A 13,314-nucleotide genomic window follows, 5' to 3' on the forward strand; every position below is an offset into this window, starting at 1 on the left:
ATTTTTCACTTCCAAATTCTGCTCTTTCCTCCCACACTCTCTCCTTGTGTCCATCTCCCCACCACCTGATCCTGTTCACACTGCATTCTCAACCATACCCAGTCCACAAAATGTATTGCATTATAATTTGTAATTAGATATAATTTGAACTTACAATATCACTTCCTTGGGTGACATTAACCTCGTGGCTTTATTATCTCTGTCAAAGTTCCTACTTTCTTCCTTCATAGAAATCTCACCCATCATGATCTACTCCAGGAAGAGGGGAGGGGTGGTAGAAAATAAGCCTAATTGACACCGGCTCTGATTTAGGCTTTCCCTTCTTTGCAGTTCCCATGTAAGATGTGTACTTCTATAGTGATTTACCAGTGTCTTATGATTTAGCTATGCTTTGGGGATCTGGGCCTTATGAGTAGTCAAAGCACCTTAAGTCGTTCAGTAAGAGGCTGTGGCAGTTTAAACCTGCTTGGCCTAGGGAGTGGCACTATTAGGAATAGGTGTAGCCTTGATGGAGGAGATATCTCACAGTGGGCCTGGGATTTATGACCTCATCCTAGCTGCCTGAAAGTCAGTCTTCTGTTTGCCTTTTTTAACAAGATATTGAACTCTCAGCTCCTCCTGTGCCATAGCTGCCTGGATGCTGCCATGCTCCTGTCTTGATGATAATGGACCGAACCTCTTAACCTGCAAGCAAGCCCCAGTTAAATGTTTCCCTTATAAGAGTTGTGTTGGTCATGGTGTATCTTCACAGCAATAAAAACCATAACTAAGACAAGGACAGTATCTATCTACCTAAGGATAAGCATGTCTTACATTCTATGACTCAAACTTGTATCAAGAAATAACAATAGAAGGTTGATTTATTTCTCCAAACTCATATATAATTAAATACTTATTTATTTTTTATTTAACACAGTAATATATAAAGTTGAGAGGCAAGTACAATTTTTCCTACAGATTTTGCTTTTTAAGGGAGGACACAATGACATATCATTTACCTCGTTGGTGTTACTTATTTTTTGGAAGGATTTTGTTCCAAAAGTCTAACTCAGTGGCACATAGACCATATTTTGTGTGACTAGGAGAAAGCTTGGGATCAAGTTTTATTGGTTTCTACTCTATCAAATTCACCGCCACAGCTGCCGAATATTCTGAAGGAACTAGGACTCAGTAGCCCTGTGGTGAGCTGCTGGATATTGAAGCTGCAGGAGAGTCAATCAATGTTGCATGGAGAAGAGTATAGATCATAATCACCCTCTGTCCAGGCAAAGCTTGAACCTATCAGGTTTCATTAACTATGTGATATAATTATTTGGGGCCTCAGCTACACAGCAGAAAGTCAGCAAATACTTGTGTCTGCCTACATGGTTCAGGTTCTTTCTAACACACAACAAAAGCTTCTGGCTTTTCACTGTAAATTTGAATTTCCCATTTTGGCTTTTGTCCCCCTTGCTTAGCTATTCAAGTATGTCTTATATTAGCTCATGTACAGTTATTTTAACTATACCTTATATCAATTAAATGGCACCTCCTTAAATCCTTTAAAGAAGCAGCTTTTTCTCTTTTCTTTTCTTTCTTCTTTCTTTTTGTTAGATTTTAGGTTTCTGATTGGATTTGTGTATAGGACAATGAAATTTAAGGAACCATAGAGACCAAAGACAGTTACTATAAAGGTTGGACCTCCTCATGACTTCTTAGTGTTTGTTTCTAGAGAAGTTGGATTTTTTTTTATTGTATTTGAGGAGGTAAATAGCTTCTCTGCTAACTAAAAATGGTTGAAGACATGCTCAAATTTTGTTTGCACCTGATAGAAGTTAGCTGAAATTATACACAATTTTATTAAGAGACTAAACTGAAGAAAAAGTGGTTAATTTTTTCTATCATTATTTGAAGCATATAAGACTAGTCATAGTTATCAAAACTAGTGAGGTAGAGAAAATATACCATTTTCTTCTCTTGGAGGATTAAATTTCTGCTAAACTATTATAGTTGTTGCAGAGTTTTGACAATGAATAAAATGCTATTGTAGGCCCACATTGTGCTATGTCCCAAATGGTTTTTCTTTCTATTCTACACAACACACACACACACACACACACTCTCTCTCTCTCTCTCTCTCTCTCTCTCTCTCTCTCTCTCTCTCTCTCTCTCTGCAAGTAAACATACAATTTCTACATTGGCTTTATAAAATAAATAATAGCTTTTCTAGTGTTATTTTCCCTGGATAAAGTTTTATATTTTCATAACTAAATTTGAAATAAGGCATTTAGACTATAAATATACATATAAAATAAAATTTTAAAAAATGACCAACATGTTGATAGTAATTATTTGTGAGCTATGAAATTGTAAGAACATTTTATTATACATTTCTAGGTTTTACTAACTTTATAGATAATTACTATTGAGCTTGATTTTGGTAAAAAACAAATAAGTAGAATTTGTAAAAGAAAATGTAATTACTGACCCGGTACCTTGCTGGCACACTTAAAAGAACTGACATTTCCTAGAACTAAGTAGTACATTTTTAAGGGAAGCTAAACCCATGAACCCATTAAAAGCAATAGATTCAAGACAAGCTATAATTTTAGATGTTTAGTTATTTACTAAATCCAGCTTTCTGTCCTTCATTTGGAAGTTTTTAGCCTGCCAAATAAGTTCCTGAGTGGGATGAGGGAATCCCACATCATTAGTTCTACTGACAGAGAGTCTGGGAAATTATGAATATCTACCTCTTACTGTACTTGTTGAATAATCCCACCTACACAATGAAGATAAAATCTAGTGACATACTGTTAGTCAATAAAATATAGAAAAATGATGGAATGTCAATTTTTAGATTAGCTAAAAATCTCACTCATTTCTCCTTTTTATTTATTTGTTCTAGAAAATTTAAAGAACAATACTGTGAGTTCCCATATAGAAGGGACCTCATGTCTTTGACCAATGTCAAATAAAAATCTGGATGGCTAACTGTCTCAGTCAGAGTTTCTATTCCTGCACAAACATCATGACCAAGAAGCAAGCTGGGGAGGAAAGGGTTTATTCGGCTTACACTTCCATATTGCTGTTCATCACCAAAGGAAGTCAGGACTGGAACTCGAGCAGGTCAGAAAGCAGGAGCTGATGCAGAAGGCCATGGAGGGATGTTCTTTATTGGCTTGCCTCCCCTGGCTTGCTCAGCCTGCTCTCTTATAGAACCCAAGACTACCAGCCCAGGGATGGCACCACCCACAAGGGGCCTTTCCCCCTTGATCACTAATTGAGAAAATGCCTTACAGTTGGATCTCATGGAGGCATTTCCTCAACTGAAGCTCCTTTCTCTGTGATAACGCCAGCTGTGTCAAGTTGACACAAAACTAGCCAGTACACTAACTATCACAGGAATGAGCTTAGGAATAGACCACTATCCAGTTGGTCTTGAACTAGAGAGACGTAGAACCAAACCATGCTTGCCTTTTTGGTCCACAGTTGTAGCATGATAAAATTTTAGAGCAATTTGTACCACAACAATAAATAATGCAAAAAGATATAAAATACTTTGTGTTTTTTCCTGTAATAGACTTTGAGGTTTTGTCATATCTATATATCTCTATCTATCTATCTATCTATCTATCTATCTATCTATCTATCTTCATTCCTTCTTTTTATTTATTTATTTTTACACTTCAGATGTTATTTCTTTCCCAATCCACCCTCTGTATCTTCCACATCCCATACATCCTGCCTGTCTCCTGTCTCCATGAGAATATCCCCACTCCCCACCCTACCCACACCAGACCTCTGTGGCAATTCCACCCTGAACGCTCCTGATCTCATCTGATCTTAGAAGATAACCAGTGTCAGGCCTGGTTAGTACTTGAATGGGGGGTTTTACCTTCTTAAGGAGGTATAGTCTATTAGTTATAGATATCTGTGAATGGTGTAAGATGGAAAAAAGCTGTGGAAACTGAACAACTCTCTACTCAATGATAGCTTGGTCAAGGAAGAAATAAAGAAAGAAATTAAAGACTTCCTGGAATTTAATGAAAATGTTGACACATCATACCCAAACTTGTAGACACAATGAAAGATGTGCTAAGAGGAAAATTCATAGCACTAAGTATCCTGGTAAAGAAACTGGAGAGATCTTACACTAACAACTTAACAGCATACCCGAGATCTCTAGAACAAAAGGAAGCAAACTTACCCAAAAGGAGTAGAAAGCAGGAAATAGTAAAAAATCAACCAAAATCAGGGGTGAAATCAACAAAATAGAAACAAAGAGAACAATACAAAGAATCAACAAAAACAAAAGCTGGCTCTTTGAGAGAATCAACAAGATAGATAAACCCCTAACCAAACTAACTGAGGGGCCCAGAGGCAGTATCCAAATTAACAAAATTAGAAATGAAAGAGGAGATATAACAACAGAAATGGGGGAAATTCAAAAAATCATCAGATCCTACAACAAAAGTCAGTTAGAGACTGGGAGGGGAATAGAATCTGGAGTGTAAAAAAAAAAAGAAAGAAAGAAAAAGAAAAAATGATAAAAGAAGATGGAAGGAAGCATGCATGTTCTATATTCCTGCTAAAGTGGGTTCCACTGAGATGAAGATATTGGTAGATGACAGAATAGGCTTATTTGGGGCCTCTGAGAAGCGCTCAGTGTTAGACTGACCTGTTATGCCATTGTTGCTTATTGCCATCGTGACTCATTAATTGATCACATTGATTTTGGTGGGTCTTGATTTGGGCTAGCTCTTGAGGAATGCTAATTATATGATCATGGAGAGTAGAGGTAGGATCTAGGAAAGACTGTGCAGCACAAAGTAGGGCAAAGTTATCCCTCTTTTGTGTAGTAAGCCTTAGGACATTATTTGAGACATTAATGAAAATGAAAAACAGTGCAAAGAATAATTTACGATCTCTAATGTGTGTGCTAACTCTTTTATGTTCAAAATGTTCATGAGAACAGAGTAGCTGAGGAAGGCATCCAAAAGAACTCTTTGTTTTCAGGAAGGTTAGCTAAGAGGCACAGCTGCTTCTTACAAGTAATCCCTAGAGTCTTAAAATCCAGGGCTCCACAACAAAGATCCTGGGACATTTGAGGAAAACATATTTCCTTCCCGTAAGCATAATCCCAAATCTGTAATAAACACTAGCTTTAAACTTTGAGAAACTCGTTATAAACAAATGAGAAAACCACAAAGCAGATATTGAAACCTACTTTCACCAAAAAGACTTTATTTTTGGGAACAATTCATTTTTCAGGCCTGATCCTTTTAATGAATTAGTGTAATAGTCTTTGAATGTCTCAAACTTTTCTTCTGTTCTTAAGACTTAAAGCAAGAATGGATTTCTAAAACAGATGCCTGAGCCTATACTTACATAACTGAAGCATAAATGATGCCAAGACCAACGTTTTGTAACTGTAGTATGATTACCCTAGTTTTGCTGTCAGTTTCAATACATTTTAATGTCAGTCTTTTTTGAACCTCACTGCTCCTTCAGAAAATGAAAGCTTAGCATCTTGGTGAGCTTCTCTTTCTATGGCAGAACCTATGACTGACATCAATCAATAGTGTAATGTGTGGTTATGCTAGAATTAAGAATACTTTAACAAGACATTTGTTTTGTGAATATTGTAGACAGTAAGATATATGTGTATATGTGTGTGCATGTGTGTGTGTGTGTGTGTGTGTGTGTGTGTGTGTGTGTGTGAACCCAGATGTGGGACTAGGATCTGGACCTCCTCTATCTTAGGTGGATAGAGAGAGAGAGCATGGCTAGATAATAAAGATAGTGAAATTCCATGATGGCTGGCTACTTCCTTACCCTCTTGAACCGAGATAAAAGCCTAGAGACATAAAGTAAACGCTTTTTAGACTTCTTTCTTCTGCCTCTAAGCCTTTGCGACTGGATTTTTTGGGTGCTCTGGTCTTCCTCATGATCGTTTGCCCTGAATGTCTACTGCATGTGTGCATTTCCTCACCCTTAATAAAAGCCTTCCTTGAAACACGGTCTGTTGGTTGCTGTTTGCAGTGTTTGCGATTTCTTCTCTGTTATCTGTAGTGCTCAAGATTTCTTCTCCATTTTAATTCTTTAACTGGCAGAGAAAATTAACCCACTCAAGTCCTCTAGCCTGTAGTTTAGTTTACACACTAAACTGGTTACACAAGTAATTTATGTTATAAATGGAGAATGTTGATTATTCACAATGCTAAAGATCTTAATGCAACAAGAACTTGCATGATCTCATTTTCCTTCCTTCCTTCCTTCCTTCCTTCCTTCCTTCCTTCCTTCCTTCCTTCCTTCCTTCCTTCCTCCATTCTTTTTTTTTAATTGAGGAAATGTATCAGAATTTTGAGATTCAGTAATGCTTTGTTCTGCCTTCCTACCTAATGATAGTATTAGACATCTTTGCAATATATGACTTACACAGGACTCCTACTTGAGACATTGTCCCCATCACTGGAACATTCCTTTGTTTCGTTTTGTTATTTTGTTCCCATTTGTTCATACCAGAACTTCTTCTATATAAGGGAAAGCTTTCCTCTTCCATTTCTCATGACCCCTTTGGCAGATTCTAGAAGGCTCTTTTTCATAAATGCTCATTGTCATACACATGCATAAAGAATCTCTCTCTCTCTCTCTCTCTCTCTCTCTCTCTCTCTCTCTCTCTCTCTCTCTCCCTCCCTCCCCCCCCCCCCCTCTCTCTCTCACAAACACACACAGGCTGAGAGGAAAATAGTCCATGGACAAAAGTTGAGAAACATAAAAAATTTCCTTATCTTTGCCAGGAATGTACAGTTAAAAAACGACAAGTTTTGAGTGGATAAATGACTGAACATTAATAGCTGTAGCAGAATGAGGCCATGCTGAGCTTGAATCTGAATGTCTAGCTTAGTTTTGACACATTAACATATCCCCCAGGAAACCAACAGTTTCTACTTTTTGCTAACAGATGAAGTAAAGAGTTGTATTCCCCAGAAGGTTCTAAAGACAGTTGATATTTTTTAAGTCCATGGAAAACATACATAGTGACCTGTCTGATACCTGCTGTCTTTATGGCTGATTTGGAACCAAAACCAGTATTTGCTACCATGTGTCATACCTGGTCTGGTTTGTATAGTGTTTCTCTCTCTCTCTCTCTCTCTCTCTCTCTCTCTCTCTCTCTCTCTCTCTCTCTCTCTCTCTTTCTCTTTCATTAATAGAATTGAACAAGACCCAAGTCTTTTGCTTTTTTTAGGACTATAAAATTATAATTGTTCTGGTTAAAATCCCTAAGTTTTCCTCCTGTTCTAAAGACAAGAGTTGTACATCCAAACCATGGTGGCTACTGAATAATGTATTTTAGCTAATAACAGTCAAAGACTTAAGTACATAACATAATTTGTTTTAAGTCCTTGAGTAGACATGCCATACAAGAACTTCCTTGCTCTGAACTATGTAAAAATCTGCCTGTATACCTTCAAAATGATTGTAACAACAAAACACCATTTTCCAAAATGTACTATTTTCCAGATAGTGAAACACATTGTTCTGCACTTGTTCCACTTACAAACATAGTGGTAAGGAGAACAATAGTCTTGGTGGCTCATTAATCAACAATCCATGTAAATGGTTTCTGGCAAGAGTAAGGAAACTTGATACTTTTGATCTTTTTGTTCCACAGCTGCCTTTCTTTACCTCATCCCTTCACTTCTCTCACTGATATTTCAACTCCATCATGCAGACTTTATATGATATACTCTATTTCCTGTCCTTTAAAAATGTATGGCTTCTCTCTTGATGTAAATAGATAACATGTTTATGTTCCATTTGTGAAGAACTCTTATCCATGTCTCCTCTTCCCTATTCCTGTAATTTGATTATATCAGAATTCTTAGTGAAATCCACAATAATTGCTGTATCAGTGAAATTATGGAAAGACAGTTTTCAACTGAACTACTTTTTTCTTATATGTGCCTTGTTTAGTTGATTCAGAGGCACTTGTTCTCCTGGTGACCTCCATTCCCTCTGGCTCTTATAATCTGTCTCCTCTTCTGGAGGATTTCCTGAGTTCTGAAGGGAGGAATTGGATGGAGTCCTCTAAGGTAGACCCTATCTCTCTGCATGATGTCTGACTGTGGGTCTCTGCACCTATTCCTATTTGCTGATAGAGGAAACTTCTCTGGTGATAGCTAGATAAGACACTAATCTATAAGTATAGAAGAATACCAATAGGAATCATTTCATTGATTTTCTTTTTAGATCAGTATTGTTTTTTTTTTAAATTTATTTTTATTAGGTATTTTCCTTGTTTACATTTTCAATGCTATCCCAAAAGTCCCCCATACCCACCCACCCCCAATCCCCTACCCACCCACTCCCCCTTTTTGGCCCTGGGGTTCCCCTGTACTGGGGCATATAAAGTTTGCAAGTCCAATGGGCCTCTCTTTGCAGTGATGGCTGACTAGGCCATCTTTTGATACATAGGCAGTTAGAGACAAGAGCTCTGGGGTACTGGTTAGTTCATATTGTTGTTCCACCTATAGGGTTGCAGTTCCCTTTAGCTCCTTGGGTAATTTCTCTAGCTCCTCCATTGGGGGCTGTGTGATCCATCCAATAGCTGACTGTGATCATCCACTTCTGTGTTTGCTAGGCCCCGGCATAGTCTCACAAGAGACAGCTATATCTGGGTCCTTTCAGCAAAATCTTGCTAGTGTATGCAATGGTGTCAGCGTTTGGAAGCTGATTATGGGATGGATCCCTGCATATGGATCAGTATTGTTTTTATGCTGTCTCTATGTTATCTAGTCTTTGGTTCTTGATACCCAAGCAGTTTCAGATACAGGTTCAGTCTCCTGGAGTGGGCTTAAGTCAAATCAGACATTGATTGGCTATTCCCTTAAGTTCTATTCCACTATTTCCCTAGCATATTTTGCAGACAGGATAGATTGTAGACCAAAGTTTTGTGGCTGGGTTGTTGTCTACATTTCTTTTGATAGCCCGTGGGGTATCTTTCCACACCAAAGACACTAGAATGCAAGTGGGAGGGTTCCATACAGGCATCAGCTCATCTTCTCTGTGTTCAATGAGCTGTGTGGATGTTTTTGTCAGTAATGGGGTCTCACTGTCAGTTTGTTGAGGACAACCCTTTGTCTAAGCTACAGCCTGTTTGTTTGGGAATTTCCATGGATCTCTGTTGGCCAACAACTCAACTGAATGCAACTTTATCCCACCACTAGATGACTGGCCGGCTAAGAGAGATGGCCAGTTGGGACTCTTTACCCCCATTACTAGGAATTCTCATTAGGATCAACTTTATTGGTCCCAGGAAGTTTCCACTGCACTAGGTTTTCACTCCTCACCAATGCCGTCCCCAATAACAGCCATCTCTCTCCTCTTTCTCCCTCTACCTTATCCTCCCTGATTTGATCCGATTGCCTCCATTTGGCTTGTAAGTCAAAGTGGATTCTATTTTCCCCAGTCAGAGAGATTCCTGCTTCCTTCTTAGATCCTTTTCTCTTTACCCAACATCTTACTCTACAGATTGTAGGTAGGTTACCCTTTACTTAATGACTAATATCCCCTTATAATGGAATACAAACCATATTTACCTTTCTGGGTGTGGATTACTTCACTAAGGATTATTTTTTTCTGGTTTCACCCATTTGCCTACAAATTTCACAATGTCATTTTTTTTTAATACAGCTGAGTTAAGCTACCCCAATTTCTTTATCAATTCTTCTGTTTCAGGACATCTAGCTTTTTTTCTAGTTTCTGGCTATTATGAATAGAGCTTCTGTGAACATGGTTGAGAAAGTGTTCTCTGGTAGGATAGAGCTTCCTTTTGGTATATGCCCACTATACTGATTTCCATAGTGACTGTAGAAGTTTGTACTCCCAGAAGCCATGGAAGAGTTCTTCCCTTACTCTACACCCTTGCCAGTATGAACTTTCATCTCTGTTATCAATCTTAGTTGTTCTTTGATATACAGTCCCCAAATGACTAAGGATGTTGAATATTTCTTTGTTTCCTATCAATTTGAGATTCCTCTGTTACCTTAGCCCTCAGCCCCCTGTGAGACTATCCTTGGAGGTACTAGGTAAGAAGGCACAGAATCAATGGCACAGATTCCGGGAGCCAGGTGAAAAGCAGAAGCAGAAGCAGAAGCAGACTTGTTTATTTGTATAGTGGAAAGTGCCTTTACACCCTCTACCCATGTTCCCTTAGTCTGGTGATACCAGCCAATTGGCTGCCCCACTCACACATTCTGTCTTTGTCAGAAGTGCCTGCTAAGTGCCTGGGCCATTGTGGGCTGCTAGTCAGAGCATGTTGACTCAATCCTCCTACATTCCTCTATTGAGAATTCTGTTCCCCATTTTTAATAGGATTGTTTTAATGTCTAGTTTCTTGAGTACTTTTTATATTTTGGATATTAGCCCTCTATCTAATGCAGAGTTAGTAAACATCTTTTCCCATTCTGTAGGCTGCCATTTTGTCTGCTTAATGGTGTCCCTTGGCTTACATACAACTTCAGCTTCATGAGATCCCATTTATCAATTGTTGCTCTTAGTGGCTATGCTGTCTGTGTCCTTTTCAAAAGTTATCGCCTGTGCCGATGTGTTCAAAGTTATTCCCCAATTTCTCTCCTGTCAGGTTGCATATATTTGGTTTTATGTTGATTTTTTGATCCATTTGAACTTGAATTTTTACAGGGTGATAAATATGGATCTATTTGCATTCTTTTAAATGTGGATATCCAATTTAACCGGCAAAATTTGTTGAAGATGCTGTCTTATTTCTAGTGTGTATTTATGGCTTTGTTATTAAAATTCAGGTGTCTATAGATGTGTGCCTTTATGTCTGGGTCTTCAGTTTGATTCCATTGATCATTATGTCTGTTTTTCTTTATTCATTTATTTTTGCTTAAGACAGGGTTTCTCTATGTAGTCCTTGCTATCCTGGCACTTGCTATGTGGACCAGGTTGGTATCAAACTCAGTGATACACCTGTTTGTGCTTCCTGAGTGCTGGGATTAAATGCATTGCCTCCACTGTGTGGCAAAATGTCTGTTTTGTGACAATATGATGTAGTTTTCATTATTTTAGCTCTAATACAACTTGAAATAGGGAGTAGCTAAACACACAGCAGTTCTTTTATTGTTCAGGATTATTTTGTTTTAACTGTCTTAGGGTTTTTGCTTATCCATATGAAGTTTAAAAATTGGCCTTTCAAGTTCTGTAAAGAATTCTGTTGGGATTTTGATGGGGGTTTGCGTTGAATCTGTAGATTGCTTTTGTTAAGATGATTATTTTTATTATGTTCATCCTACTGATCTATGAGCATGGAAGATATTTTAATCCTATGATATCTTCTTTAATTTCTTTCTTCAAAGACTTAAAAAGTTATTTTTTTATTTTAATATAAGTCTTTGTTTTGCTTGGTTAGAGTCACCTCAATATATTTTACTACTTGAGGTGAATAGCTTAGTTTTTGTTTCCCTGATTTCTTTCCCAGTCTTTATGTCACTTGCATATAGGAGGGTCACTGATTTTTTTTTTTAAAGTTAATCTTGTATCCAGCCACTTCAATGAAAGTGTTTATCAGTTATAAGAGTTCCCTCATGGACTATTTAGGGTAATTTATGTATACTATTATACCATCTGAAAATAAAGATACTTTAACTTCTTCCCTTCCAATTTGTATCCACTTGATCTTCAGTTGTCTTACTACTCTAGCTAAACAATCATGTACTATATTGAATAGATATGGAGAGAGGCGACAACTTTTTCTTATTTGTGATTTTAGTGGAATTGCTTTTAATTTCTCTCCATTTAAGTTGATTTTGGCTATAGGCTTACTGTAAACTGCCTTTATTATGTTGAGTTATGCCTTTTTTATCCCTAGTCTACATATGGACATCCAAAATTTGTTGAAGATGCTGTCTTTTTTTTCCAATATTTATATCATGAGGGGGTGTTGGGTTTTTTTTTCAAAGGCCCTTTCTGCATCCAATGAGATCAACATGTGGTTTTAATCTTTCAGTTTGTTTATATGGTGGATTCCATTTGTTAATTTATATATGATGAGCCATCCCTGCATCTGTTGAATGAAGCCTACTTTATCATGGTGAATGATCTTATCAAATATGTTCTTAGATTCTATTTGAAGTATTTTATTGAAAATTTCTCCATCTCTTTTGATAAGGGGAATTCATCTGCAATTCTCTTTCTTTCCTATGTATTTATGTGGTTTGTACACCAGTGAATTGGTCAGAGTTCCTTCTGTTTTATATTGTAGAATAATTTGAGGAGTATTAGTATTAACTCTTCTTAGAAAGTCAGGTAGAATTCTGCACTAAGACCAACCAGGCCTGGGCTGTTTAGTTTGTTTGTTTGTTTGTTTTGTTTTAATTAATGAGTATTTCTATTTCACAAGAGGTTATAGGACTACTTAGATTTTTTTTCTTTTTTGTTTAATTTGGTATTTTCTTCATTTACATTTCCAGTGCTATCCCAAAAGTCCCCCATACTCTCCTCCCCTACTCCCCTCCCCCCACTCCCACTTCTTGGCCCTGGCGTTCCCCTATACTGAGGCATATAAAGTTTGCACAACCAATGGGCCTCTCTTTCCACTGATGGCCGACTAGGCCATCTTCTGATCCATATGCAGCTAGAGACATGAGCTCCAGGGGGTACTGGTTAGTTCATATTGTTGTTCCACCTATAGAGTTGCAGATCCTTTTAGCTCCTTGGGTATTTTCTCTAGCTCCTCCAATGGGGGCCCTGTGATCCATCCAATAGCTGACTGTGAACATTCACTTCTGTGTTTTCTAGGCCCCCAGCATAGTCTCACAAGAGACAGCTATATCAGGGTCCTTTCAGCAAACTCTTGCTAGTGTATGAAATGGTGTCAGCATTTGGAGGCTTTTTATGGGATGGATCCCCGGATATTGCAGTCTCTAGATGGTCTGTCCTTTGTCTCAGCTCCAAACTTTGACTCTGTAACTCCTTCCATGGGTGTTTTGTTCCCAATTCTAAGAAGGGGCAAAGTGTCCACACTTTGGTCTTCATTTTTCTTGAGTTTCACAAATTGTATCTTATATCTTTGGTATTCTAAGTATATGTGCTAATATCCACTTATCAGTGAGTACATATCATGTGAATTCTTTTGTGATTGGGTTACCTCACTCAGGATGAAAAATCTGATATTGATTTAATTTTGCAAGTGGTACCTGTGCAGTGAGTTATCTGCTCCATTTAGATTTTAAATTTGGTAGAGTATTAGTTTTTAAATTACATTCTTATTGTTCTTTTGATTTCTTCAATGTCTACTGTTATTCC

Source organism: Mus caroli, unplaced genomic scaffold, assembly GCF_978045245.1.
Source record: "Mus caroli unplaced genomic scaffold, Mus_caroli_1 scaffold_20, whole genome shotgun sequence".
Taxonomy (NCBI): domain Eukaryota; kingdom Metazoa; phylum Chordata; class Mammalia; order Rodentia; family Muridae; genus Mus; species Mus caroli.